This window comes from Symphalangus syndactylus, chromosome 22 (assembly GCF_028878055.3).
Source record: "Symphalangus syndactylus isolate Jambi chromosome 22, NHGRI_mSymSyn1-v2.1_pri, whole genome shotgun sequence".
Taxonomy (NCBI): domain Eukaryota; kingdom Metazoa; phylum Chordata; class Mammalia; order Primates; family Hylobatidae; genus Symphalangus; species Symphalangus syndactylus.
In genome coordinates, this window is record NC_072444.2 from 18902161 (window position 1) to 18928450 (window position 26290).

General features: G+C 51.9%; 1 protein-coding gene across 7 annotated transcripts in view; it reads right to left on the reverse strand.

The window, feature by feature from the left end:
* Positions 1 to 26290, reverse strand: part of PAX7 (paired box 7) — a 119695-nt gene that overhangs the window by 80896 nt on the left and 12509 nt on the right. The window lies entirely within an intron of this gene.

Sequence of the window (26290 nt, forward strand, 5' to 3'; positions counted from 1 at the left end):
CGGCAAAACAAGCACCTCAGAAAGCAGAAGGAAAGGAGAGACCCCTGTCCCTCCGCCCCGATCCCTCCCAAGGGCCCCCAAGGAAAACCGACACAGGTGCTTAGCACATCCTCCTGGGCCCTGACATGTTGCAGGAGGAAACTTGAGGAAGCCACGCCTGGCCTGGGAAGAACTCATCTACAGCCAAGGCGGCTGAGTCACTGTTTGCCGAAGGTTGCCTAAGATGTGTCCAAACAAGAACCAGCCAGGGTCCTGCTCCAGGGCTTCCAGACACACCGGCCCGCCTCAAACCAGGACAAAGGCAGCCCTCCTCTTGGGAAAAGTGGTGCCAATCCCAGGAATCATTCAGGTCCAGAGAAAAGTTTATGTGAATGCATGCAAAGTATCTGGTACCAGGTAGGTACTGCAAAAATGACAGCTGTTATTATTACTGTTATGTCATTATTATGATTTTGAAACAGAGTCTCACTCTGTTGCCCAGGCTGCAGTGCAGTGGCAAGATCAAGGCTCACTGCAGCCCCAACCTCCCAGGCTCAAGCCATCCTCCCACCTTAGCCTCCTGAGTAGCTGGGACCACAAGTACATGCCACCATGCCCAGGTAATTTTTTAAAATTTTTTTGTAAAGATGGAGTCTCACTATGTTGCTAGGGATTGTCTCTAACTCCTAACCTCAAGCAGTTTGCCTGCCTTGGCCTCCCAAAGTGCTGGGATTACAGGTGTGAGCCACCACACCTGGCCATTGTTATTATTTTTAACGAGCATTTACTGAGCACCTACTAGGTGCCAGGCACTGCTGTCTCATGCTGCTTTCTCTTCTTTCCTGCCTTACAGCTCTGTGAGATGATCCTGACAGTGCCTGCTTTGTGTGGTCCAGGACGTTGAAATTCAGAGGGTGTGGCTCAGGCATCTAATGTGGCTGGAATATCCACAGCTCTGACTCTGGGCCAGAACTTCTCAGCCTGGGCTGCTCCTTGGAATCACTCAAGGAGCTTTAAAAAATACTGCCCCACCCCCTGTCCATTCTGATTTAATGGGGCTGTGTTGCATCTTGGGCACTGGGATTTGTAAAAGCTCCCTCATATGAATCTCATGTGCAGCCAAGGCTGAGAACCCCTGCTCCTGGGCTCCTGGGTTTTGCTCGGAAGTTTCCCGTATTCTACTCGGTTCCAGAGGCAGCATGGTTAGGAGACTGGGATGTAGAGAAAGCATCCTTTGATGGCTCAGCTGGGAGACATGTAGCTAATTCCTCAGAGGAAAGGGAGGATTGGGAGCTGGGGAGAGGGCATGTGTCCCACTGGCCTTGGCTGGGGAAAGAGGAAAGCAAAGATTGGACCTTCATCAATCCCCAGTGCTGGTTAGGCTAGCTTAGGGACAGAGACCCCACATAAGTAGGCAGGTGGGCCAGAGTTCCTGGGTGTGAAGCGGGAAGGTCATTGACACCATATCCCTGCCTCTACCACATTTATAGAGTTCTTTCCAATGGTCCTCAAATTTCCACCCCCTTAAACCCAGGATTCCATGACTTGTAGATACTAACAGGTTTGTGTTTCCTTATGTCTAATCTCAATCCCTCCACTGCATCCTCCAGCATCTACCTTCTGTGATTTGTCCTCCTGGCGCTCCGTAGTTTTATGAGAATCTGGCTTCTTGGGGAAAGATCCGCTTTTACCGGGCTGCTGCTCCGGGGTGTGTGCAGACCAAAGCTCGCTCCTTCCTTCCTTCCTTCCTTCCTTCCTTCCTTCCTTCCTTCCTTCCTTCCTTCTCTCCTTCTTTTTTCCTTCCTTCCTCCCTTCCACTCTCTGAAGATGCGGGCAAAACCCAACCAGTGTACAAACTTCTCCCCACCTCTTCCCTTCTTGTAAAATTTTCCACTTGGCCCAGAACTTCTGAGGGGGCAATTATTATTTCCCCCAATTTTATAGATGAGGAAAGGCACAGAGAGGTAAAGCAGCTTATCTGACAGCACACACAGCTAGGGTCAGGACTTGAACCTGACTCCTCAACTCAGCTGGTGAGCAAGGGAGAAGCTGTCTTTTCACCTGCAGCAGGAGGGAAGTAAATCAGACCAAAAGAAGAACTGTCCAAACTTGGTAGCCCTTAGCTCTAGAACCAGCTGCTATGGAGAAGCTATAGAGCATCTCGGGGACCTTTCTCAATGACCCCAGAGGACGCCCGCTCCCTCAGCCTATCCTGGAGCCAAGGTCCCTGGTGCCCCCACCACCAAGCAGTCTGAATTTTTCCCCAGGTGAGTCGAAGAGGAAATTCAATCCTGCTTCCTTTTCTCTGAACTTGCCAAAAGTTTGTTTGCTCTGAGAATGCTGAGAAGCCCGAGGCCTTGACTTCCTCAGTTTCAAATAATTCACTTTCAAAGCCTGTCTCCAGGTGGAGCGCTGCCACACAGCACCTGGGTGAAGGGTTGAACCCCGAGGACTTTGCCGGGGAATGGGGTGGTGTCAGTCGGGGCTCTGTGATTGGCCAGATGCCTCCCTCAGTCACCCTCCGGGCCCCACCAACCCCTTCCTCCACCCCAAAGCCTTTGCCCACAATCACTGGCTGGCATCACCTTTACTCAGATTGGGGGCTAAGAGGATCAAGGCTGACCACAGGCCCTCAGCACCCCTGAAAATGTTGCTGGGCAGCTATTAGGAAGACTATGGCATTTGCAGGTATGTTCATCTGTGCCATCAGCCTTTCTGGGGCTTGTGGCAGAGACTATGCCACCTCCTTCCCTGACAACTTCTTTGGAGAGCCTATGAGGTCCCCACAGATCACAGCAAGCTCAGGGCCTCCCCTAGACCACAGCCAGGCCACTAAGTGCAAAGGGGTGGGGGACAGACCCAAGGTTTGGAGCTGGCCTTCAGCCCTGGTCTGCAGAGCTATTTTTTCCCCTCTAAATTAAATGATGATTTTGAAACAGAATGAATTAGATGGGCACAGCCTGGGGAAAGGAGGTGCAAATGAACTACCACCTTTCTTTTATTTTTATTGAGACGGGGTCTTATTTTATTGAGATGGGGCTACGCTGCCCAGACTGGTTTCAAACTCCTGGGCCCAAGCAATCCTCCTGCCTCAGCCTCCCAAATACTAGGATTACAGGCTGGAGCTATGATGCCCAGCCTCTTTCTTTTTTCTACAGAAAAACTTCACCATTTCTGCAGCTGAAATGCCATCCAAGCCAGGCATGGTGGCTCACGCCTGTAATCCCAGCCCTTTGGGAGGCTGAGGTAGGCAGATCACCAGAGGTCAGGAGTTTGAGACCAGCCCGGACAACATGGTGAAACCTCATCTATACTAAAAATACAAAAAATCAGCCGGCGTGGTGGTGCATGCCTGTAATCCCAGCTACTGGGGAGGCTGAGGCAGGAGACTCTCTTGAACATGGGAGGCAGCGTATGCAGTGAACCAAGATTATGCCATGCACTCCAGCCTGGGCAACAAAGCAAGACTCTGTTTCAAAAAAAAAAAAAAAAAAGGCTGGGTGGGCGCGGTGGCTCACGCCTGTAATCCCAGCACTTTGGGAGGGCAAGGCAGGGAGATCATGAGGTCAAGAGATCGAGAACATCCTGGCCAACGTGGTGAAACCCCATCTCTACTAAAAATACAAAAATTAGCTGGGTGTGGTGGCACACACCTATAGTCCCAGCTACTCGGGAAGCTGAGGCAGGAGAATTGCTTGAACTAGGGAGGTGGAGGTTGCAGTGAGCCGAGATCGTGCCACTGCACTCCAGCCTGGTGACAGAGTGAGACTCTGTCTCAAAAAAAAAAAAAAAAGAAAAAGGAAAAAAAAGCAATGCCACCGGAGCCCGCTCATGCCACATCTCTCTAGTTCCAGGCACAAGCCTGCCTCATTGCTCACTTTCACAGGCTGGCTAGAGACCTGTGAAGGTCATGTGCCGTGGGTGTGTTGTTAAGGCCATTGAAGGTTGAGAGCTGGGACATCCTCCACCCCTCTCACTAGACCCTGATATAAGAAATAATAATAAGCTGCTAACCTTTACTGAGCACTTACTGTGCCCAGGCTCGCTGCTAAGCTGTGTGCACACATCACATCATCTAACCCTCTCAACCACCCTGTAATGGAGCTCTATATTGCACATGAGCAGCACAGAGAGATGATGCCGTCTTCCTAAGGACACACAGCAGAGTCAGGATTGGAGCTTGGGTCCAGCTGACTCAAGATGAACCACCACACTACACTGCCAGGTTTAGAATCACTAGAACCAAAGGGTAGTGTCTCCCGCTAGGGTAGTGTCTCCCGCTAGGCCCTGTCAAGAATCATGCTCCCTGGAAAGGGAACACATGATCCTGTCTCCCTTCAGGATTTGGGGTTTACCATAACATGCCCAGGAGGCCAGCATATGTCTAGGGAAATGAGCATTACAACAGGGAGCTCCTGGCCTCCCCTTCTTGGGGGCTCACCTTCCTGATCTGTAAAATGGGGGCACAGGACTAGATGGTCCCAAGCTGCCCCTGCCTCACCCCAGATCTGACATTCCATCACTTAATTTGGGACTCTGAGCAACGGATGTCATCCTCTGAGCCTCTCGATTTCCCCATGTGGAAAATAGGGGTGACGAGGCTAGTTCATAGAGGGCTGTGAAGATCACAGCTTGGGACAAGCTTCATAAACTGTAAAGTGCTGGCCAAATGAGACGGCTGTGACAGCCTGGTAACTGGACTTTCGCGTGGCTGCCTCACCCTCCTCCCTCCCCTTCCCCAGGCATGGTGTTCCCTCTTCCAGGTCACCAGCTCCCCATCTGTTACGCCTCCCGGCCTCCCCAAGGTTTGGAAGACTTTCAACAGTTGGGAAGGAAAAACTCAGATGTGGCCATAGGCTGTCAGGGGCCAGGAGAGACGTCACCACCGCCTCAGAGGCACGAGATCATCTTTCCAGCAAAAGGGAATCTGTCCCAGCTCTGCCACTGATTAGCTGTGTGACCTTGGGCAAGTCACTTAACCTTCCTGGGGCCTCTGCCCATCCGTCTGTGAAAGTGAGAGGGTCAGACTGGCTGCTTCCAGAGCCGACATCCGAGGAGGGTCGGCTGGAGAAGCTCTTTTCAGCTCCAGATCCCAATCTTGGTACAGCGATCTGGGAGAGCTGTGAGTTTCAAGATCCTGGATTGGGAAAGTGAATTGCAGCCCTGGAATCCCACTTTATTAAGGCCAGTGGGTGGGGTGGGGGCTTTCTAAGCCCCCATTTCACCTCTGTGATTTCTCACTGGGAGGGAAAAGGGAAGACTGTGGCACTAAGAAGCCATCTGGCATGGGCTGGTGGCAGCTGGCCTCAACTTCAAGGCTATGTTAAAGTCATAACTCTTCCTGACCTGTGGGAAGATGTCAATACCACGTATGTTTCACCACAGGCTGTTATACTTCTTATCTGGAATCTGTCTTCCGAACTTAGGATAGGGCCAGTTCCTCCACGTACCCCAAATTATCCTAGAGGACTGAGAGTCAGAAAACCCAAATTCAAATTCTAGCTCAGGCTGGATGTGGTGGCTCACGCCTGTAAGCCCAGCACTTTGGGAGGCCGAGACGGATGGATTACTTGAAGCCAGGAGTTCGAGACCAGCTGGCCAACATGGCGAAACCCCACCTCTATTGAAAATATAAAAATTAGCTGGGCGTGGTGGCACATGGCTGTAATCCCAGCTACTCGAGAGGCTGAGGCACAAGAATAATTTGAACATGGGAGGCAGAGGTTGCAATGAGCCAAGATCATGCCATTGCACTCCAGCCTGGGCAACAGAGCAAGACTCTGTCTCAAAAACGAAACAGAACAAAACAAAACAAACCCCACAAATTCCAATTCAGCTGCTTTCTAGCAGGAGACCTGAAGAAATCTTCCAGCTTCTCTGGCCCTCAGTCTTATCATCTGTACAGTGGGGCTAGCAATGGCTCTTCAGTTAACAGGTGGAAGTGGTGCGCCCAGGGCTAGACACATCAGTTCTCAGCTACCAGCAGGTTGAAGGTGACTAAAACAATGGGTAAAACCCATCACTGGCAAGGTGTCGAGAAGGAACCAGCCTCCGGAAAATGATGTCCTGGACACATTATTAACTGATTAAGTCCAGAGCAGTGTCTGTTGCACAATCCCACTTTGTCAAAATAAACATATGTATAGATGTGCCGTTTCTCTGTGGAGAAACATTTAGAAGATCAGACTCCCAAGTTATTCATTGTATTTAACTCTGGAGAGTAGGAAGCAGAGGCCGACAAGCTTTTTTACTTTCTATATTCTTTTAGTGTTTGAGTTTTTTTTTTTTTTTCCTTCACAATAATATGTGATTTCTTCAATATAAAGAACTAACAGGCCGGGTGTGGTGGCTCATGCCTGTAATCCCAGCACTTTGGGAGTCCAAGGCAGGTGGCTCACCTGAGGCCAGGTTGACCATCCTAGCCAACATGGTGAAACCCCATCTCTACTAAAAGTACAAAAAAAATTAGCTGAGCACGATGGCGTGTGCCTGAAACCCCAGCTACTCGGAAGGCTGAGGCAGGAGAACTGGTTGAACTCAGGAGGCGGAGGCTGCAGTGAGCTGAGATTGTGCCACTGCACTTCAGCCTGGATGACAGAGAGACTCTGTCTCGAAACAAAAACAAAACAAAACAAACAAAAAACTAGAACTAATACGGTGCTTTTGAATTTGAGAAACCAGCTTTCTTTTCTCTAATTCCAAGTAGAAGTCCAGTGTGAAGCTACAGGCTCTCTTACAGGATGGGAGAATGAGTGAATGAATGAATGAATGAATGAACTAAAGGAACAAAGGAGCACTGCAAATTCCAGGACTGCAGAAAGGTTGCCTCATGGAACCACACCAATGAGCATAACCCGGCGCATCCTCCAAGACTGCCGGGGCAGGGGTCATCTTTAGGCCCGTTTTGAAGGTAAGATCACCAAAGCTCCGAGAGCAGGACTAGCTTGGCCAAGGCCGAGTCGCATCACCCCCGGCTTTGGGAAACCAAAGCTCCCTCTCCCCCCAGGCCTGCAGGAGGAGCTGCCTCCTCGCCCCCCTCAACCCCCCAGCACCCACCCTACCCCCAGCAAAGCACCAACTCCCGTTGCCCAACCCCAGAGCAGGTCTCTAGGACACTGGTGCAGGCAGAGACCAGGTTGTGCTCAGTCAGGGCCCCCAAAATAAACAAAGCCACTCTCTGAGCTCCAAGTGGCTGATTCCCACCCGCTCCCTGGAAATCGTCTTTGATTTCAGAACAGGCTGCAGTGTAAAACCAATAAAGCTTCCTGTGCCCATAATCAAACAGGCAGCCGCTTAACCTCCCCCTCCCAGCACCCTCCACCCACCCCCGCCACTGGAAGGCGCGGGCAGAGGGCAGGGCTGTGCTCCATTGTCCCCGGGTAATTAATTGCCATAATAAGGAGCCGCACTAAGCTTCAAAGGCCAGGCCCAGTTGGCCGAGGGAGCCCAGGCTCTTGTGTGCTGCAGCCAGAAAGGCAGCATGGGCTCCAGGCCCACACTCTGAGCACCTACTGTGTGCCAGGCACCGTGTGTGGCTTTGTCCGATGCTGTGAGGTGGGTGTCATTAGCCCTATTTTACAGATGAGAACACTGAGGCTCATGGAGGTCATTTCTTGTCTGCAGTTACAGGGCAGGGCAGAGGGCTGAGTTAGTGTGCAGGCTTCCAGATAGTCCCAGAGCAAGCCCTGGGAAAGGCCATTTCGATCCTCTCAGCCTCTGCATGCCCACCAAGGAGCTGGAGGAGGATTAAAGTCTAATCCAAGAGATGTGGACACACCAAAGGCAGGTTTGGGGTGGGAGGAGAGATCAGAAAGTTTCTGCAAAGATGCACAGGAAATGTGAGTTTGAAAAAATAAAGACGAATTCATTTCCACCTCATGGACCCCAAAGCTGGACTCTCCCACAGCCCCCAGGCCCCTACTCCTCATGGCAACCCTTCCACTGAAAGGAGGGATATCTGTTTGCCTGTCTACCCCACCAAGCAAGGGGGCCTTCGAGGGCAGGGACAGACCCACGCTGTTCTATTTCAGCCAAGCTCTGGGTATTTATTTCTCAACAGAGATTTACTGATCATCCAACAACCACGTGTCAATTGTCTAATCCTCCATCCTTTGGCTCCCTCCCCATTCTGTGGCCCCTGCTCTAGAAGGTGTGTTTGCTTTTTACTTTCTCCTCTAGCACTCTGAAGCCCTTACACTTGCTATTTCACTTCAGCCTTACAAAACCCCTACGAGCAAAGTAGCTTTTGCTCCATTTTACAGCCAAGAAAACCAAGGGTCAAGGAGAGGAAATAACTCCTTATTTGCCCATTTCTCCCCTAACTCATCCTCCAGGTCCCCCAACCCCGGGAGTTCTCTCCCCGCCTCCCTTTAGCCACTGGCTCACAGGCCAGGACTGGGCCCCACCTCTGAGCCCCCTTCTGTTTTTTCGCTCAGGATTCCTGAGCCGAAGGAGCCAGGCTTGTTTATAGCCCTGCCGGCCCTGGTGCCTTGGTCCCAGCTCAGGTCAGCTCTCTGGGGCTAGTAGGGGCTTTTGAGCGTGGTAAATACAGGTTTCAGGGGTCAGGGGTCGCAGCCCTTCCTTGGGGGAAGTTAGACTTGAATCATCCATGAAATGGTAACGCTCATCTTGGGGCGCGGAAGGGAGGCAAATTTCTTAAATTATGATGACTCCAAGACAACCCTCCGTCCACCTCCCAGGCCTCACTCATCCCCCACTTTGGTCTCCCTGGAAGGACTTGGCATCTGGATTTTCCGTTTTCCTCCCTCCTAATTCTGTCCTTAAGCCAGAAAAAATAAGGTGTCTGGGGGAAGAGCAGAGCAGAAAGGAAGAGAAGAATGTGGCATGTGTCGGAGGCCTGCTCTGTCCTGGGCAGAGTTGGGTTGGAGTGGTGTCACCTCTCTTCCACAAGTAGGGGGATGACTTGGCCAAAACCTCCCAGCCAGCAAATGGCAGACAGGATTCGAATTTGAGTTGGTCTAAGTCAAAGAGCCAAGCTCCAAATGGGAGGCCCATTTGGCCCTAACCTAGTGGCCCCTCCCCTGACAGAGGCTCCAATTTGGGAGCGTTGATAAGGAGGACACCCCAGGCTCCAGCCACTGGGCTCCAATTCCACCCACAAACATGGACGAATTCCGACCTCCCACATCCATGCTTCCCCTCAACCACCCAACATAAGGGGCAGACGCCAAAGGGTAAGGCCCTTGAGCACATGGCCCGCTGGGCTTTTCCCAATTCTCTTGCAGTCACTCTTCCCTTCCCAGCCATTCCTTAACGAAGGTGGGAGGAGGTTGAGGCCGCTCCTTGTGTCAGGTACCTTAGCCCCATGGACCTATGAGACTGATCCTTACACCCCAGGGGGTAGGGTGAGCAACCATCCCAGTCTGCCTGGGACTGAAGGCTTTTCTGGAATGTGGGACCCTCAGTGCGAAAACCAGGAAAGTCCCAGGCCAAATGGGACAGTTGCCTGCCTACCAGGACTCAGAGACAGGGTTCCCACCTCTCAGGCAAGAGCAGTTTTCCCTCCACCTGGCTGCTTGCCTAAGGTCTTTCCTTTCCACTCTCTCTTTCCCCAGGGGAAAAAAACACCAGGGAAGGTGAGTACAAAAGCCCTCCCTGTCCCTGCTGGCAGGGAAGCTCCTTCGAAGGTGAAAGTGAATGACATGGGTGGAATTCTCTATACCATGATCATTAGGGATGTTAATTCACTTCAGTAGCACCCAAATTAAGACAGATATGGGATTGGGAGAGAGGAAGAGAAGTGGAAAGGAGGGGGAGGGAAAGCCTTGCCTTCTATCCTCAGCGGAGGCCTGGCTGCCCCCTCCCCTGTCCTGCTCAGGTGTCTCAAAGAAGTTCTTGAGTTAGGGAGCATTTATTGAGCACCTGTTCTGCATACGGTATTGCACTGGCACTAAATAGGTGAGATCAAAGCAGAATAAAATGTTTATTTTTTTTATTTTTTTGAGACGGGGTCTCGCTCTGTCACCCAGGCTGGAGTGTTTATTTTATTCTGGTCCTTGCTCTCAAAGAAGGTCCTAATCTGGTTCAGGAACTAGAAACACAGAACAAAACTCACTAGGACAGTGAATCTGCAGTACACACACAGACACACACATACACATGTCACACACGTGCTCCTGTGCACACAGCCACATGCATGCACGCAAATACATATGCACACACATACATACAGGCATGCACACATTACACATGTGTGTACACACACATACATGCATGCACACACACATATACATGCATGCACACACACATACGCGCACACACTGCAGCCCAAATGAAGGCAATTTTGAATTTTTGCATAACCCTGGCTTGTTTGAGCAAGGGTTCCCTTAGCATTGATAATGAAGAAAGGCTTCTCCCAAGGCAACTTCATGTTTATGAAATGTCAACCCCAACCAGCTCTCCTACAACCTTGCCCAGCCACTTGTCCTTGGGGTCAGGCTTCTACCAGCAAACCTTCCTTGCAGAACACATTCTCTCTGAGCTGCCTGAGCCACAGTCAGCCAGGCAGAAGCCTGCCGTAGAACTGGGGCTAAGATTTGCTTTTGGCTTTAACCCCTGTCCTGAATGCAGCAGCTGAAAATCAGGGCGAGCCCCCAAGAGTGGGCCAGGCCTAGAGTTGCATCCCCGATGATTCCCTGAGAAAGTTCCTTCTCTCTTGCCTCATTTTCCCTTCCATCATGTGGGGGCCAATAACGCCTACCTTGATGTAAAAGTCTGCAGAGGTGATGGCACACCTGGGTCCCTAGTCCAGCCCCTGCCACACAGTAAGTGTTCAGAAATGGAGTGATTATTATAAGCGTGGACTGGAAGGAACAGAAGCTTCAGAACCCCCTTTTCTTGCTGTCTTCCAGAAATACCCACCCTGGGGTCCCTGGAAGACACAGCCAGGATGTGCTCAGTAACATATGGCTCCAGGACCTTTGTGGGGGGAGGGGGAGGGCAGGAGCGGGGAGGGGCAGGTGGGGGCAGGGAAGAGGAGGAGGAAGGGTGTATTTAAGAAAAAAGAAAAACCCACACAAAACCGACAGAATTCCAGCCGATTATTCCTCCCGCTGCAGATGTACATTAATGCAGGAGAAGTGGGGGACGGAGCTTTGGGCTGGAAAAAGAGAAACAGCTCGCAGTTCCTTTTAACAAGCCGTTGTCTGGCTTGATCTTGTCACTCTGAAGAGGGCCATTGAGAGGTATTCATGCGTCGGCCCTGGGGGGACAAAAGGGCCCAGTATATATACTGACTGCTCAGTCGCCTGCGGGCCCTGAGGCCTTTGTCTAACCTTCCCTTAATAAACTTTTGGGAAGAGTTCATCAATCCGCTTCAATAGCTGATGTTCTCATTTTCAGAGAAAGAAGAAAAATAGCAGAAGGCTGGCGTCTTTTTTTTTTTTTAGGGGGCATTCTCAATAAGAAGGGGAAGGGGAGAGAGAGAGAGAAAGCGAGCCTGCAGACACCCCGCTTTAAAGGGAAAAAGAACACACCACCACTCCAGTCTCAGACCCTAAAAGGCAGCCCAGACAAAACCGCTATTCATGGGCCCCTGAATTCTGCTTCCCTTTAAGTGTCCCTGAGCCTGGTGGAGCTGGGTCCTGCTGGCAGCCTGGAGGAGGCAGAGAGTGTGAGCTGAGAAGAGGAGCTTCTTAGGAGGAAAGTGTGACAGAAGGCAAGGGCAGCCAGGAACCCTTCCTCTGGCTTCTCTTTCTAGATCTAGGGTCATTTGGTTTCTTTGCCATCAGGCAGTTTTTAAAAACTGCAGGTGTGTTTTTTTCACAGAAGGTGGAGGTGATGGGGCCAGTTTTTTCTCCTCTGAGCACTTTTTCCTCTCCACTTGAGGCTTCTGCTTCTCAGATCAGAGGGACCTCCACCCTTAGGCTAGTGTGGAGTTTCAATCCCCAGCCCCTCTCCTGGGAGCCCATATCTGCCTCACTTTGGGATTAGGTCATAAGAAGGTGTAGCCTCTGATCACCCCCATGCTGCATGCCAAAGCAATGGGATCTCAACCTGTCCCCCTGATTCTGCGCTGCCTGGTAAGGTGGGGTCGTGGGTTGAATAGGGAGGGAAATAAAGAAAAAAGGACATTCCTGATATTCCTACAGCAACAGACACCACACTAGTTTTGATTCCATTTATGTTAACTCACTTCTTGACATGATCCTATTTTTTCTTTATTCTTTGAGACAGGGTTTTGCTGTTGTCAAGGCTGCAGTGCGGTGGTGTGATCACGGCTCACTGCAACCTTGACCTCCCAGGCTCAGGCAATCCTGCCTCCTCAGCCTCCCGAGTAGCTGTGACCACAGGCGTGCCCCACCATGCCCAGCTAATGTTTTGATTTTTTTGTAGAGAGAGGGTTCGTGTCGCCCAGGCTGCTCTCTAACTCCTGGGCTCACGTAATCCTTCTGCCTCAGCCTCCCAAAGTGCTGGGATTACAGGCATGAGCCACCATGTCTCACCTCATTATCCCTTGTTTTTTGTTTTTTGGGTTTTTTTGCATGCATTTTATTTTACTCATTTTACTTTGGGAAACTGAAACTCAGGGAAATGGTCCATGATCTAGAGTCTCACACCAGGAAGCTGAAATTCAAACTTGAATCTTTCCAAATCCAAATTTCAAAGTGCTAAATGAAGCCGTCTTTTACATTTTATTTATTTATTTGAGACTGTGTCACTCTGTCACCCAGGCTGCAGTGCAGTGGCAGTATCTCAGGTCACTGCAACCTCTGCCCTCCCAGGTTTGAGCAATTCTTATGCCTCAGCCTCCCAAGTAGCTGGGATTACAGGTGCACACCACCTCATCTGGCTATTTTTTTGGTATTTTTAGTAGAGACAGGGTTTCACCATGTTGTCCAGGCTGGTCTCGAACTCCTGACCTCAAGTGATCCACCTGCCTTGGCCTCCCAAAGTGCTGGGATTACAGGCGTGAGCCACTGCTCCCGGACTTGCCTCTTACATTTTAGATCATCAATCACAACAACAAGAATAATAGCTACCAGTCATTGCACTCTTAAAATGCACCAGGCATTGTTATAAGTGCTTTAGATGCATTATTTTCCCAACGGCCCAGTGAAATGGGTCCTTTCTGATAATACCCACATTGCAGATGGGGTAAACTGACACACTGGCAAGGCTAAGGAGAGGGCTGCATTGGAGTGCCAGGAGGGTAAAGGCCGATTCCAGCTCAAGTCTGAGGCTGCAAACCCCCACGCTGTTCTGCCTTTGATAAAACACAGATGCAGGAAGGAAGGAAGTAGATGAACAAACGAATGTGACTTCTGCCCCTGCGAAGCCTCAGAGATGGGTCTCCCAGGGCCTGGTTCAGCTTTGGAGCACACACTCCCAGACACACACACACACACACACACGCACACACACACAGCCTCTCCAAGTCTCCCCCGTGGCTCTAGTTCAATGTTTTACAGGCCTAATGAGTGTTGACAAGTTTAATGAGTTTGTTTTAAAGAAGGGAGGGGGAACCTGGTCAAGTTGAGATTTCCGAGTCAAATGAATTAGCAGAGGCCGCCAGACTTCAGCTGACAGGCCTGGAAACCCTCCCACCGACTGCAGCCCTGAGCCACAGGCCCTGGCTCCCCTCAATGGGAGCCGGGCCCCATGCCAGACACTGGGGACTCTGGAGGGTCTCTGAGTAGCCCTCAGGTGCCTGGGTCCCAGCCGAAGCCCATCTCTTCATCCTGCAGCCCCCTCCCTGCCAGCTCATCCCAGTTGGCCCCCTTCGGCTGGACTTTCCTCCTCCACCGAGTCCCCAATGAGAAATTTGATTCAAACCCAGTTTGGCACTTGTTTGCATATTGATTGCGTGGTAATTAAGTGGCTTCATCTACGGAGGGGATGTGCCACCTGCATTTCTAAGCTCTGTAGTCATGGGCTGGGACTGGCCGCAGCCCTTGTTTCTGACCGTGAAACTGGAATCCAGGGAGACCAGCTTCTGGCCACTAGAAAGGAGTCACATTGTCTTCATTGAAAATAACAGTCTTTATTTTTTGCAGTAATGAGATGAATTGGGAAGGAGTTTGTGCAAACCTGACTAGCTCCAGACAAAATAGCAGAGTTAAAATTAAACGATAACAATGATGCCCAAATTAAAGGAATGCATATATGGTTCTGGCCCAGGAACTAATATCACGGTGGCATTGTAGGCACGTGCCAAGCAAGATTAGTTCTTCCTTTGATTTTGATTGGCTCCTCCCTTGCCACCCCAGGGGTGATAGGAGACCCCAGGCCCAAAGCCTGAGAGGCCTGGATTCAAATGCTTCCCCTTGCCTCTTTCTTTAGCCCTGTGATCTCAGGCAAGTGACTTTACCTCACTGAGCCTCAGTTCCCTCATCTGTAAAATGGGATTAGTAAAACCTGTGACGTTCATAGGGCTGTGCTGATTAAAGGAGCTGTGTCTGGCTCATGGTAAATCCTCCAGAATTCCAAGTTTGCTTTCCAGAGCTCCCTCCCAACGGGACATGAGCATGCTCTGTTCATCTCTAATTATTACGGCCTGGCAAATTTGTACAAGCTACCTTGCAGCCCACCCGATGTTGTGGTTTTTTTTCCTCTGCTACCCTAGATAGTTCTCAGATGGCATCTGCCACCTTGCCACTTGCTAAGAAGAAGTGGGTGAGTGGAGATTTAGGAAGGAGGAAGGCATTGCACATGAGCACCAGATTTGTTTTACTGTGTTGCATTTTGGCATCTACTCTGGAGAACGGCGTTGGAGCTGGGTCCAGCATCCAGCTGGGATTCCAGCCCCTGCCCTCACTCTCTCCCACCTGTGATTATTTATTGCATATTTCCCCCTGGGAGGGGACACCCCTCCCCTTCTTTAACTCTCCCCTAATCACTGGTCTAAGGCAGTGGACTTGCACTTGATCGAAGTGTTCTTTCTAGGGAAAATTTCTTTACAGACTGTTCATCCTTCCAGCCGGGAGTGTGGAGCTGCCGGGTGGGGGGAGGGCTCACTGCACTGGAGCCCGAGCCAGCAGGCAGACTCTGTGAACTGCCTCTCTGGACTGGGCTGCTGTGCTCCTCGGGCAATTTCTTCACTTCCTAGGTCTTGCCATTGTTCAGGGCTGCAGCCAGCTGCGGGCGGCGTTTATCTTTGGAGTATTTGCAATCCCGAGAAAGAAAGGCTCTCCTGCGACAGGGCTGGGCTGGGGGCCCATAGAATGGGCAGGAGCTGAGACACCAGAATGAGAAGGGGGACATGCATGTGACCGCACACACGTCCGCCAGGCCCCGTGACCGACGCTGGTGTTTAAACCTTTTGCTGGCATTTAAACCTTTTGTTGTCACTTAAACCTTTCCTGGGGAGCTGGGAAAAGAGGCTGGACTCTGAAGGCAGCCCTGGTTTCCCTTCAGGCTCAGCCGCTTCTCAGCTAGATGACTTCAAGCAGATGACTTGGCCTCTCTAAGTCTTGGCTTCCTATCTGTAAAATGGGGGCAGATACGTTCAGAGCCATGGACAAACCCCCCAACCTGCGCCTGGACATGGTGGAATTGACAAAGTCACATGGTACAGGTATCACTTGTTCTGCAGAAACACACCCAGATACATCCCTCCATCCATGTCATCAGCAGCTACACACTCATATCCACATAACCACAGACCCCTGAACACATTCTCACTCAGACAGTACATTCCATATCACAGGGACACAGCCACCAGCACACCAACTACCGAAAGCGACACCTCCCCCAAGTCTAACCACAAACCAACTCCACTTCCTAACTCCCTAAATTTGATCCACTGTAACCATGTGTACACAGCACCGTTGCAACAACAACGACAACAACAACAACAACAATATACACACACAAGTGACAATTCTTAAGTCCTTAACCAGGATTGCAATATTTATCTTGCAACTAATTCCCAAAGCTGACTGTGATTCCTCAATTCATAAACCCAAGCGCAAATCAAAATGCAGGCCAGGAAGCCCATTCATAAAACAAACAAACAAACAAACAAACAAACAAAACAAAACAAAACCCAGCAAATCCTGATTCAATGAATCTTCCCTGAAGGATGAAACCCTTTCCCTGAAGGAGACAGGGAAGGCCATTCCCCAGGGACAAAGGACCCCGTGAATTAGCTGAGGGTATTCCAAAGTCAATGCCCGCAAAAGCATAGGTGTTGCAGCAGGAAGAGTTTGTGGTACCAGATTCAATTACTGGCTCTACTCTTGTTGGCTGTGTGACTCCAAGCAACTGAGTAAACCTCTCTGAGCTGTGCTTTCATCTACAAAATTGGGAAAACAGATAACCACGGGGCATGGCTGGGGAGTTAAGGGAGGTGTATAGAGCACCTGGCTCAGTTCCTGGCACGTAGCAAGAGGTGGGCAGGTGGAGAGCACAGGTGTCCAGTGAGATGGCCCTGCCCATCTGGACCCAAAGAGCTGAGGCACCTCTCTGTGTGCCTCAATTTCTGTATCTACAAATGGGCTTCTTAATGAATAATCTCTCCTTCGAGGTATTCTTGGAAGGATCTGATGAATTCATTAATGTAAAGCACTTAACACGTATGCAGTCAGCTTTCAACTGGCCAGTGTCCTAAGTAGTAGATGTTTTCAATAAATGGTTACCTCTTTCCTTCCATCCAGGTTTCAGGTCAAATATCACCTCTTCTGGTGGCAGGCCTCCCTGATAGCCCAACTATTAAACATCACTCCTCTGTCAGTCCCTTTCTATCACGATTCTGCTTTATATTCTTCAAGCCCTTATCTACCTTCTGAAAGCATTTCCATATTGGTGAACCTGCTCTTCCCCCAGTGTATGAGCTCTGTGCAGCCGGGACCTTGTGCTATTGCTGGCTGTGCTCCCAGGAATAGCGCCTGGCACATAGTGGGTTCTCAATACATTTTGCTGTACGAATAAAATGCTAGTTCTAACTCTACCTTCCTGGGGCAATGGGGGGGGCGGCGGGGAAGAGAAGGGGGCCAGTTGAGGTTAAGGGTGGAGGCAGCCAGTGGCCCTCCCTTCCCCTCCCCAACCTCTATCGGCTCTGCACGCCCCCACTACCCCACTCTGGAATGTGATTCCCAGGCTGTGGGCCCAGCCGGCCCAGCCTTTCCGCTGCTGTCCAGGATTCTCTTGCTGCCTCCTGCCAGGGGGCCGGTGAGCCTTGATGGGTTTACCTGAGTGTTAATCCCCCAACAATCCCCCCTGGCCTGACCTGAGAGCCAGCTTCCATTCTTGTCCCGGGTCTAATTAAGTGCCTGAAATGCCACTTCCCCTTTCAAACCAGGCTGCTTTTCTCCAAGGCAGGCAGGTAAAGCCCAGCCTGCCTCTTTGAAGCAGCAGAGGCCGGAAGCCTCAGCAGGTGCATGAGGAGGCGGTGGGGGTGGGGGAGGGGAGAGGGGGAGGGATGGCACTGTGAGGCCTGGAGGGAGGGTGCGGGGGGGAGGGGCGGAGCTTTGAGAGGACAAACACCTGCAAATCTTCCAACTCGGGATGCTTAACCTTTGGGGGACCTTGAGCTCTGGAACACTTGGAATCTCTCTCCAGACACATACCCACCACTGATAAATTAATTCTGGGGATTCACAGTCACCCCTTGAAGCCTCTATTGCCCCCAAGTTAAGCTGATGTGACCCCACTTTCCTTCAAATATATATCTGCATCTAAACAGATAGATCGGCTCGGTGAATCCAACACTCCCCTACTGAAATATCCTCCATGGCTCCCTGCTGCCCTTGGAATAAGTCCTAACTCCTTAACTTAGCCTTTGATGAGTCTGGACCAGCAGTAGGGGGTATCCTCTCCAGAACATCCCACACAACCTAGGGCTTGATAAACAGTAGTGGAATGGCTGGACATGGTGGTCATCACTATAATCCCAGCATTTTGGGAGGCCAAGGTGGGAGGATCGCTTGAGTCCAAGAGTTCCAGACCAGCCCGGGCAACATGGCAAAATCCTGTTTCTACAAAAAGACACAAAAACTAGCCAGGTGTGGTGGCACATGCCTGTAGTCCCAGCTACTTGGGAGGCAGAGATGGGAGAATCGCTTGAGCCTGGGAGGTTGTGGCTACACCGAGCAGTGATCACGCCACTCCATTCCAGCCTGGGTGACAGTGCAAGACCCAGTCTCAAAAAAAAAAAAGACAAATATAAAGTAGGAGAGTGAATGGATGAAGAGTGACATTACCTTCAAAGAACTTCCAAATCATTGGAGTCAGGGCCTGTTTCTGAGAGATGGCTGGGGGTGGGGAAAACAGACATATCTAGATATCACTGTATAAATCTAGACAGTTATATCCCAACTCAACAAAGCTGTTGCTAGGGATAGAAAAGGATTCTTAATTTTTATTTTATATACTTTTTTATGATGTGAAATTTTACAAGTACATATTACTTTTGCAATAAATCTTTCAAAAACCTATAAAAATATATGCATACACATTTTAGAGCCACCGATGAAACAATGTGCTTTTGACTTAGGAAATTCTCAGCATATAGATCTTTAGGGATCATCTATTTCACACAAATCACTTTCAGGTCTTTTATTTCATTTTAAGCATGTGCTTCCTATGTGCCACATAGCTTTTCTGTGTTTTAATTCATTTGCTCCCATTGCCTGGATGAGAAAACTAAGGCTGAGGGAGGGGAAGCCACAGCTCAGGGGACATGGTGGGGGCAGAAGTGGAGAGGAACCTGGGTCTTACTGATTCCAACTCCAGGGGTCCTTCTGTGCACTGAAGCTGCCTGTGGCTATAAGGGCTCAGAGCCCAGAGCTGAGATGACAGTGAGTGTCTGGGAGACCGTCTATGGCACAAGCAGGAGTTGGGAACGGTAGGACAGAGCAGAGGTCTTGCTCTGCCAGCCCCATTGTTTCCAGCATGGTACCCTGGCAGATGGGACCCTCAGTAGGGACAGGTGACCATAACAAAAGCTGAGGGACCCAGCAACTTTGGAAAAATGTTCCCTTCATGGTGCCTGGCTTAATACTTAGGGGACTGGGTCTCTCTTCTGACTCCTCTCCGTTTGCTATGCAACAGGTAACAATTCCCTTCCCTTCTCTGGGCTTCAGTTTCTCCATCTATAAAAAAAGGTGTTGCATGAGACCGGTGACTCTTGCTGGGGAGGCCATCAGAATGATCGGGACAGATTGCTCCAAAGCCACTGCGCTCAGATGTCCCAAATCAAGAAAGTACCCAGGTGTGCATGTCTTGCAAAAGCACCTAGGTGACTCTGGGGCACAGCCCTCTGTCCTCTGCCCTCTGCCCTCTGCCCTCCTGCTCCTTCCATCCCCCACAGGCTGCATTGAATCCTCCTTCCAGCACCATCCCAGGATGGCATTGCAAGCCAGCTGCTCCACCAGGCCCCAAAATGAAGCACAGAATGTGTAACTGCTTCCTGGTCACACAGCAAGCCGGGCGGGGACTGAAGAGGCAGATGTCAGTGTCTCTTGACCAGCCCTGCCTCCCAGTCAGGAGAGAAAGTTCCCTAATCAGAGGAATAGAAGAGGAGGATAATCATTTGTCACCAGATAAGCAGTTATCACCTTATCTCTGAAGACCAATAACCATAGCCCGAGGGCTCTGATTCCAGGAGTATACAGAGCTTCTTCCCCTCACCCTCCTCCAGAGTAGCCTTGGAGAGGAAGTGGTCCTTGCTCTTCCCAGGACAAAGCCCTGCCTTCCTGGAGTTTCTTCTATCCATGGGGAACCAGGCTGGTTTTTCACTGCTTCCCCTCCACTAAACACACGCCCAGAGTATTAGAGCTCAAAGGATGGTCCCTGAGGCTGAGAATCCCAAGACCCCATGGAACACAGTTTGAAAACCACTAGGCAGACCCTGCCTTGCCATTGTTCAGAGAAAAGGACCAGGGGCCAGAGACATGAAGCGGCTCTTCCAGAATGACACAGCAGTTAGTGCTCAGGCTAGGGCTTCTGCATGGGGCCCTTTACATGAGGATCTAACCACAATCTGTGATTCTTTTCCCTCTGGGCTTTATTTTCCCTTGCCGTTGAAAGGACTGTTCCCAGGATGGTGGACAGACCAACTCTTCAGCAGGCCAAGTTTGTGGCATCTAGCAGGGCTCAAGATCCCAGTACGTGCTTATGGGTGCTGGGAGTGTGGGTGATAGTGGGGTGGGGTGGGTTGTGGCAATGGCTTGAACCACAGTCTCCCCTGGAACTGAGAATCTGGGGTTTATGAAGAACGGGGGAGGGGCATACAGGCTGCAATTGTCCAGATGGGGTAAGAAGAGGAGCTTCTTGCTGCCCTTCAGGCTTCTTAGGGCAAAGGTGTCAGAGTCCTGCAGAGCCAGTTAGAAGGGAACCCTCCTCCCCTTACTTCCTTGGGCTAATCAACTCTCTGTGCCTCAGTCTCCCCCTCTGTGAATTAGAACTTTAAGGCATGTGTCACATTAAACACGAAGGGCGATGAACTGCCGGGATGGGGAAAGGCCTCATTTCCCGTGGTTGTCCTTATTCCATGCCTTCCTAATTCCTGGGAGCAAAGCTTCCACCAGTTTGTTTTGCTCCTGTACCCGTGCATAACTGCCAGCAGACCAGAGTGGCCTTTCCCTCCTTTGGCCTCACTCATGTCATTCCCTCTGGACCTCAGCTTTTCCATCTGTAAAATGGCCAGATGACCTCTAAGGCCTGTTTGAGTCTGACTCCACCCTTTGTAATCGCAGCCTGCAGAGGAATTCCAAGTTACCTTGAACGAACTTAGCAGCCAGTCATGGGCTCAGTACCCCTGGGCATCAGTGGTGGGAGTCTGGGAATGGGCTGCTTTCCTCCTCTTCCATCTCCAGCTGGGGCAGCCCTCTCCTAACCATGTCTCCTTGCATCCTCTGCTCTCCAGCTCCTCTGCACCTCTGCACCTCTCTGCTCCTTTCCCACGGCCTTGACCTCCTAGCTGGTATCTCCACATCTTCCGGTACATTCTCGGCTCGGTGAATCCAACACTTCCCTACTGAAATATCCTCCATGGCTCCCTGCTGCCCTTGGAATAAGTCCTAACTCCTTAACTTAGCCTTTGATGAGTCTGGACCGGCAGTAGGGGGTATCCTCTCCAGAACATCCCACACAACCTAGGGCTTGATAAACAGTAGTGGAATGGCTGGGCATGGTGGTCATCACTATAATCCCAGCATTTTGGGAGGCCAAGGTGGGAGGATCGCTTGAGTCCAAGAGTTCCAGACCAGCCTGGGCAACATGGCAAAATCCTGTTTCTACAAAAAGACACAAAAACTAGCCAGGTGTGGTGGCGCATGCCTGTAGTCCCAGCTACTCGGGAGGCAGAGGTGGGAGAATCGCTTGAGCCTGGGAGGTTGTGGCTACACCGAGCAGTGATCACGCCACTCCATTCCAGCCTGGGTGACAGAGCAAGACCCAGTCTCAAAAAAAAAAAAAAAAAGACAAATATAAAGGAGAGTGAATGGATGGAGAGTGACATTGCCTTCAAAGAACTTCCAAATCATTGGAGTCAGGGCTTGTTTCTGAGAGATGACTAGGGGTGGGGAAAACAGCTCTGGTTGGGGAGGGGAGGTGACTGGGGGCCAGTCAGATAGGAGCCTGTGTCACATACCCTCACCTGCCTCCTTTATACCTGGAGGATGTTTTCACCATCTCCTCAAACCAGAGCACTCACCCACACCTCCCTACCCTGTCAGTCAAGGCTGCCCAGCCTCTCTGCCTGTGGGGACAGAAGCCATCAGGGAGGGAAGTCCCTCCACACACAGAACAGTGTCTACTGGGCTCCAGGATCTGGCTCTGTGTGTTTCCACCTTCTTCTCTTGACCTTCTGCTGAATGAGGAGCTGCCCACAGAGCAGGCCTATTTCTCCTGTCTAGAACTGTAGGTCAGGAGGGATACTATTCATTTGCACTTGGTTGAGTATCTGCCCCCACCCCACCTGCAAGCACATTTGGTGATCACTTATGGATTCACAGCCCGTTTCTTCCAAGGCCCCTATTATTTCTCAAGTCATAGGGGATTAACTGACAGAAGCCTTGGAGGAAATGAAGAGGCAGGAGAGGATGGGGGAGTGATATTTCTCCAGCCTCCCAGTTTGCCCTGTACTTTATGTAATTATAGCATTTACGCTTCCTAGCCTACTTGGAGGTTGTGTCCATGGACCCACTTTGCAGAAGAGGACATCTAGGCTGTCAGAATGCTTCACTCAAAGTTACCCAGATCTTTCAGAATCCAGGGTCCTCCTCTTTCTCCTTCAATCTCCTGCCTCCTGCCCCCCCCCTCCCCCCCCCGCCAATTCAGGCATCTGCTCTACAGCATCCTCTATAGCTGTGATCACAGATTAGCAGGCCGCCACAGTGGGGGTGACTTTTGGAGACCTCTGTACCCAGTTCCCTGGGGTCACAGAGAAGGACTAGACAGCCTGAGCCACAGCCGCGTGCCCAAGCCATGTAGCACTTAGTGACAGACTGTCCAAGGGCTGCAAGTTTCTCCTTTCCTCCACCACCCCGTCCCAAGTAAGCAACCCAGCCCAGGCGGCAGTGGCGGCGGGGCGGCCCAGGTCCTTTGCCCCCCTCCCCTCCGCTGGCCGGCGCGGGCAGCTGACCCAGCCAAGCTCAGCAGAGGAGGCCCTGCACCAGGTCCCGGCTCCCCTCTCCCGGAGCTCGGTTTTGTTGTGGGTTTTGTGCGTTCTGTTTTGTTCCGTCCCCCGCCCCTTCCCGCGCGGGTCGCCCCTCCCCCCCCAGCCCTTCCCCCACCCCACCTCCGGGATCCCCGCCCAAGGCCCCAGCCCTCCCCGCCACCCCACCCCGGGCTCCCAGCGTGCCCGCTCTTGACTTCATCCACTAAGTCAATAGCCGGGGCGCGGGCGGGCCGCTCCCCCCGCGCCGCGCCGCCCCGCGCCGCCCCCCGGTTTTCTTCTCGGGATAATGGGGGCTCTTTGTGGCCTAATCAGCCTCCTGAGGGGCCGGGAGGCCGGGAGCGCTTCCTCCGCGGCCGTCGGTGGAAATGAAAGCGGGATTAGGCCGGGGCCTCGGCCCACACCATAGTAAAGCGCCACCAGGCATTCGCCCCTTCAAAGCCCCTTTCGGGGGTTTGGTTACTTTATTTCTAAAGTTGTTTGTATTTCTAAAGTGGCCATTGAGGCGCGAGCGGGGACTGCCCCGAGAGGGTGGCGGGGAGGGGGCGACGCGGGGAGGAGGACGAACTCCTGACGCCTCCCACCCTCTCCCCGCCTGCACCCGCTGACCAGTTTCCAAACCGCTTTCCTGGCCCTAATTTCCTGCTGCCTAGGGAGGCCGGGAGCGGTTCTTATCCTCACTAATCAGATAGGGAAACTGAGGCTCAGGCACCGCCGAGACGGAAAAGACCGGGTTTTTGGGGAAGAGGGTCGACGCAAAGCGGGCCATTTACAGCAGTAATCGCCTGTAACAGGCAGCTCTGGGCAAACTGCTCCGTGTCCCCTGTATGGGCCACTAGGCCACCAGAGAAAAAGTCCCAACCAGAACCTAATTTGAAGAGAGAGGGAGGTTCAGCCCCATTTATTAAAGAAAGTTCCAAGGCCTCTTTTCTTAGGGTTCACTCCGAGGACCTCCAACAAATCCCGGACATGCTGGGATTCTGCAATCATTCAGAATCTTCCCCCATGGAAAAGGTGGAAGGGGTGGGCATTTTGAATTTTGGCATTTGCAGGCAGCGGGAGGGAGGAGAATGGAGGATGGGGTATATCCCCCCACATCGGACTTCCTTTTTCTACCATATTTTTAGACCCTCGGAAGGGTGAATTCGAACTCAAGAAGTCCAGGCGGGAAGGAGAGCTGCAGGGTGAGGACCGCGGGAGGGGGGAAAGCGCCTTCCCAGGTGGCTTAGAGACCAGCTTCCTGAGTTAGGGCTGTGGTTACAAGAAAGTGCGGGAGACGGAGGCGCTTCTGCAGGCTTCCGCTGGGAACAAGAGGTTCCAGAAGCTTCCTTATGACTCCTGACTCCTTCCAACTCCCAAGTCTGCAGCCCAGGTAAAGCCAGAGCAGACTTTAAGACAAGTTTTCAGGAAACCAGAAGGCTTGATCCAAATCCACAATCTCCCTGCAAAAGTGTTCAGAACACACCGCACAAACACACACACACCTCACAAAACTTCTGAATGTTGCTCTCTCCACCTTCTCCAGTCACCTAAAGACCTCAACCTGAATTGGGGCCCGCAGCCGTAGCTGTCCCTCTCCACCTGTCGCCCTCGCTGAGGCTTGGGACGGTAGAGAACCCATCGCCGGCCGCCCACTCGCCCACTTGGGTGAGGTTGTGTAGGGTCTGGGTCCCATGGAAAGGATCCAGAAAAGTTTAGGGTGGAGTTTTCCGAGCTACTTATCGCGCCCGCCGCCCCACCCCTTTTTCTGTCCCGCCCCGGGGCCTCTTTGATCTTCAGTCTTTTCCTGGTGTCAGACAAAGAGTGCAGTGAAGGCAAGAGGCTCCGCAGCCCAGCCGCTCCTCCCTCCGCCTCTCCCTCGAACCCGTGGCGAAGCAAGGCCCAGCCCGCCGACGCGGGCCACTCCAGAGGTCAGCTTGGGGGCTGCCTGCCAAATTCAGCCCCAGCCCCGCAAACACACTCTGCTGTCGTGCGCGCGCGCACACACACACACACACACACACACCATTCACAAACACCCAGACACAAGACAGTCTTGCAAAGAGGGAAGCCCACAAAGATATTCAGGTAAACACACAACAAACACATACATGAGACACATCTGTTTATTTGCGGGCTTATTTTCTGTCTCCACCGCCTGGCTCAGAACTCCACGAGGGCAGGGACCTTCTTGAGGTCACTTAACACAACGCCTGGCACCTACTAGGTGCTCAAAAATTTTTTGCAGAATGAATGAAGACATTCACACACACACACTCCAGAGGAAAATTTCTCTTTTGGGTGGTGTAGGTAAAAGCGGGAGCATAGCACACGTGCTTATATCAGTATATAAACACTTCCCAAAGGACCCTTCCAATAACCAAGTGGGGTGGAGAAGCAGCTCTCCGCTCTGTTTTGGAGAGGGGAGGAAGCAGCAAGGACCAGACCAAGGGCAGGATCTCAGTGCCCCTCCTCCGCATCTCCTCATTTTGAGCTTCCTGATGCTGGAATCAGAAGCTCCCTGGAGAATACTGGAGTCATCAGGAAGCACGCAGATGTGAGGTTCTGAATGGGGTGTAGCCTCTAGAAGCCCCAAAGACCCCTTTATACTAGATGAAAAATTCTGCCTGTATGAAAGTATGTGAGTGGCAAGGTTTTAAAATTATTTTTTCGGTTTTAGCCTATTCTTAAAGGGATCCAGGATCCCCTAAAAGGATAACATTTGTCTTAGTTAATTCTCTTTTTTATGGAAGGAAACTGAGGCCCAAAGAGGTTGAATGGGTTGTCTAGGGTGATATCGCTAGTGAGTTGCGGGCGGGATGGATAGCAGAACCTCGACCACGATGAACTTTGCCCCTCTCAGATTGCTCCAGCCTCGCACACCTGGGTTCGGATGGAGAGCAAGGCGGTCGGAGGAGGGGATGGAACACAGCCGCGGGGGGCTGGTGGGTGCAACCTGGACCCGGAGTTGCACTGAGCCTTCAGCTCGCCCTGGGTTACCTCCCCCTTACTCGCCCTCCAGTCCGCAGCATTCGCAGCCTGGAAGCGGGGAAAGTGGCCAGAGCGCCATCCCTTCCCAAAGCCGAGAACTTAGAAGGGGCGGCGACTAAATTGGAAGGCGGCGAGCTTCACTCTCCGGGCAGTGAAGCCCGGGCCGGCCTGTTAATTTAGCGACGCTCTGAATGCAGTTCCCGGCCTCCCCTCGCTCCACGTCCCAACACCGCCGGGCACGCGGGCTGGCCCCTGCCCAGCGCCCCAGGTTGGAGCGCGGAACCCGGGCCCCCGCCTCGGGGTCAGCTTCCCTCCCGCCCCGCCGGCCCAGCTCGCTCGCCTCTAATTAAGCGGCAGGATCGCAGCGAGCCGCCGGGACGTGCTGTAATATGATGAACTGCCTTTGTGCCGATGTCACCGAAAGCGCTTCTGATAAGGCGAAGCCACGAAGGATCAAAAGGGCGGCCGCGGCACGCCCGCCTCCCGTCTTCCCCTCGCCGCTGCCCGGCTTTGAGCGCTCGCCCTCTCGGCCCGTGCTCTCCCGCGGGCTCTGTCTCTACTAGGTCCCGCTGGCTCTCCTGATCCGCCTGTCCCAGGGACAGTCTCTCGGTGATTCTACATCTCTTTGTCTTTCTTCCTGCTGCTCGGCAGCTCCCTCGGCCCCTCCGCATTTTCCAGCGTCCTCAAACTGTACGCAAGATTCTCTTGTGCTGCACTCAGACTTTCTCACTCTGAATTTTCTAGCTTTCTCCTCCTCTGTGG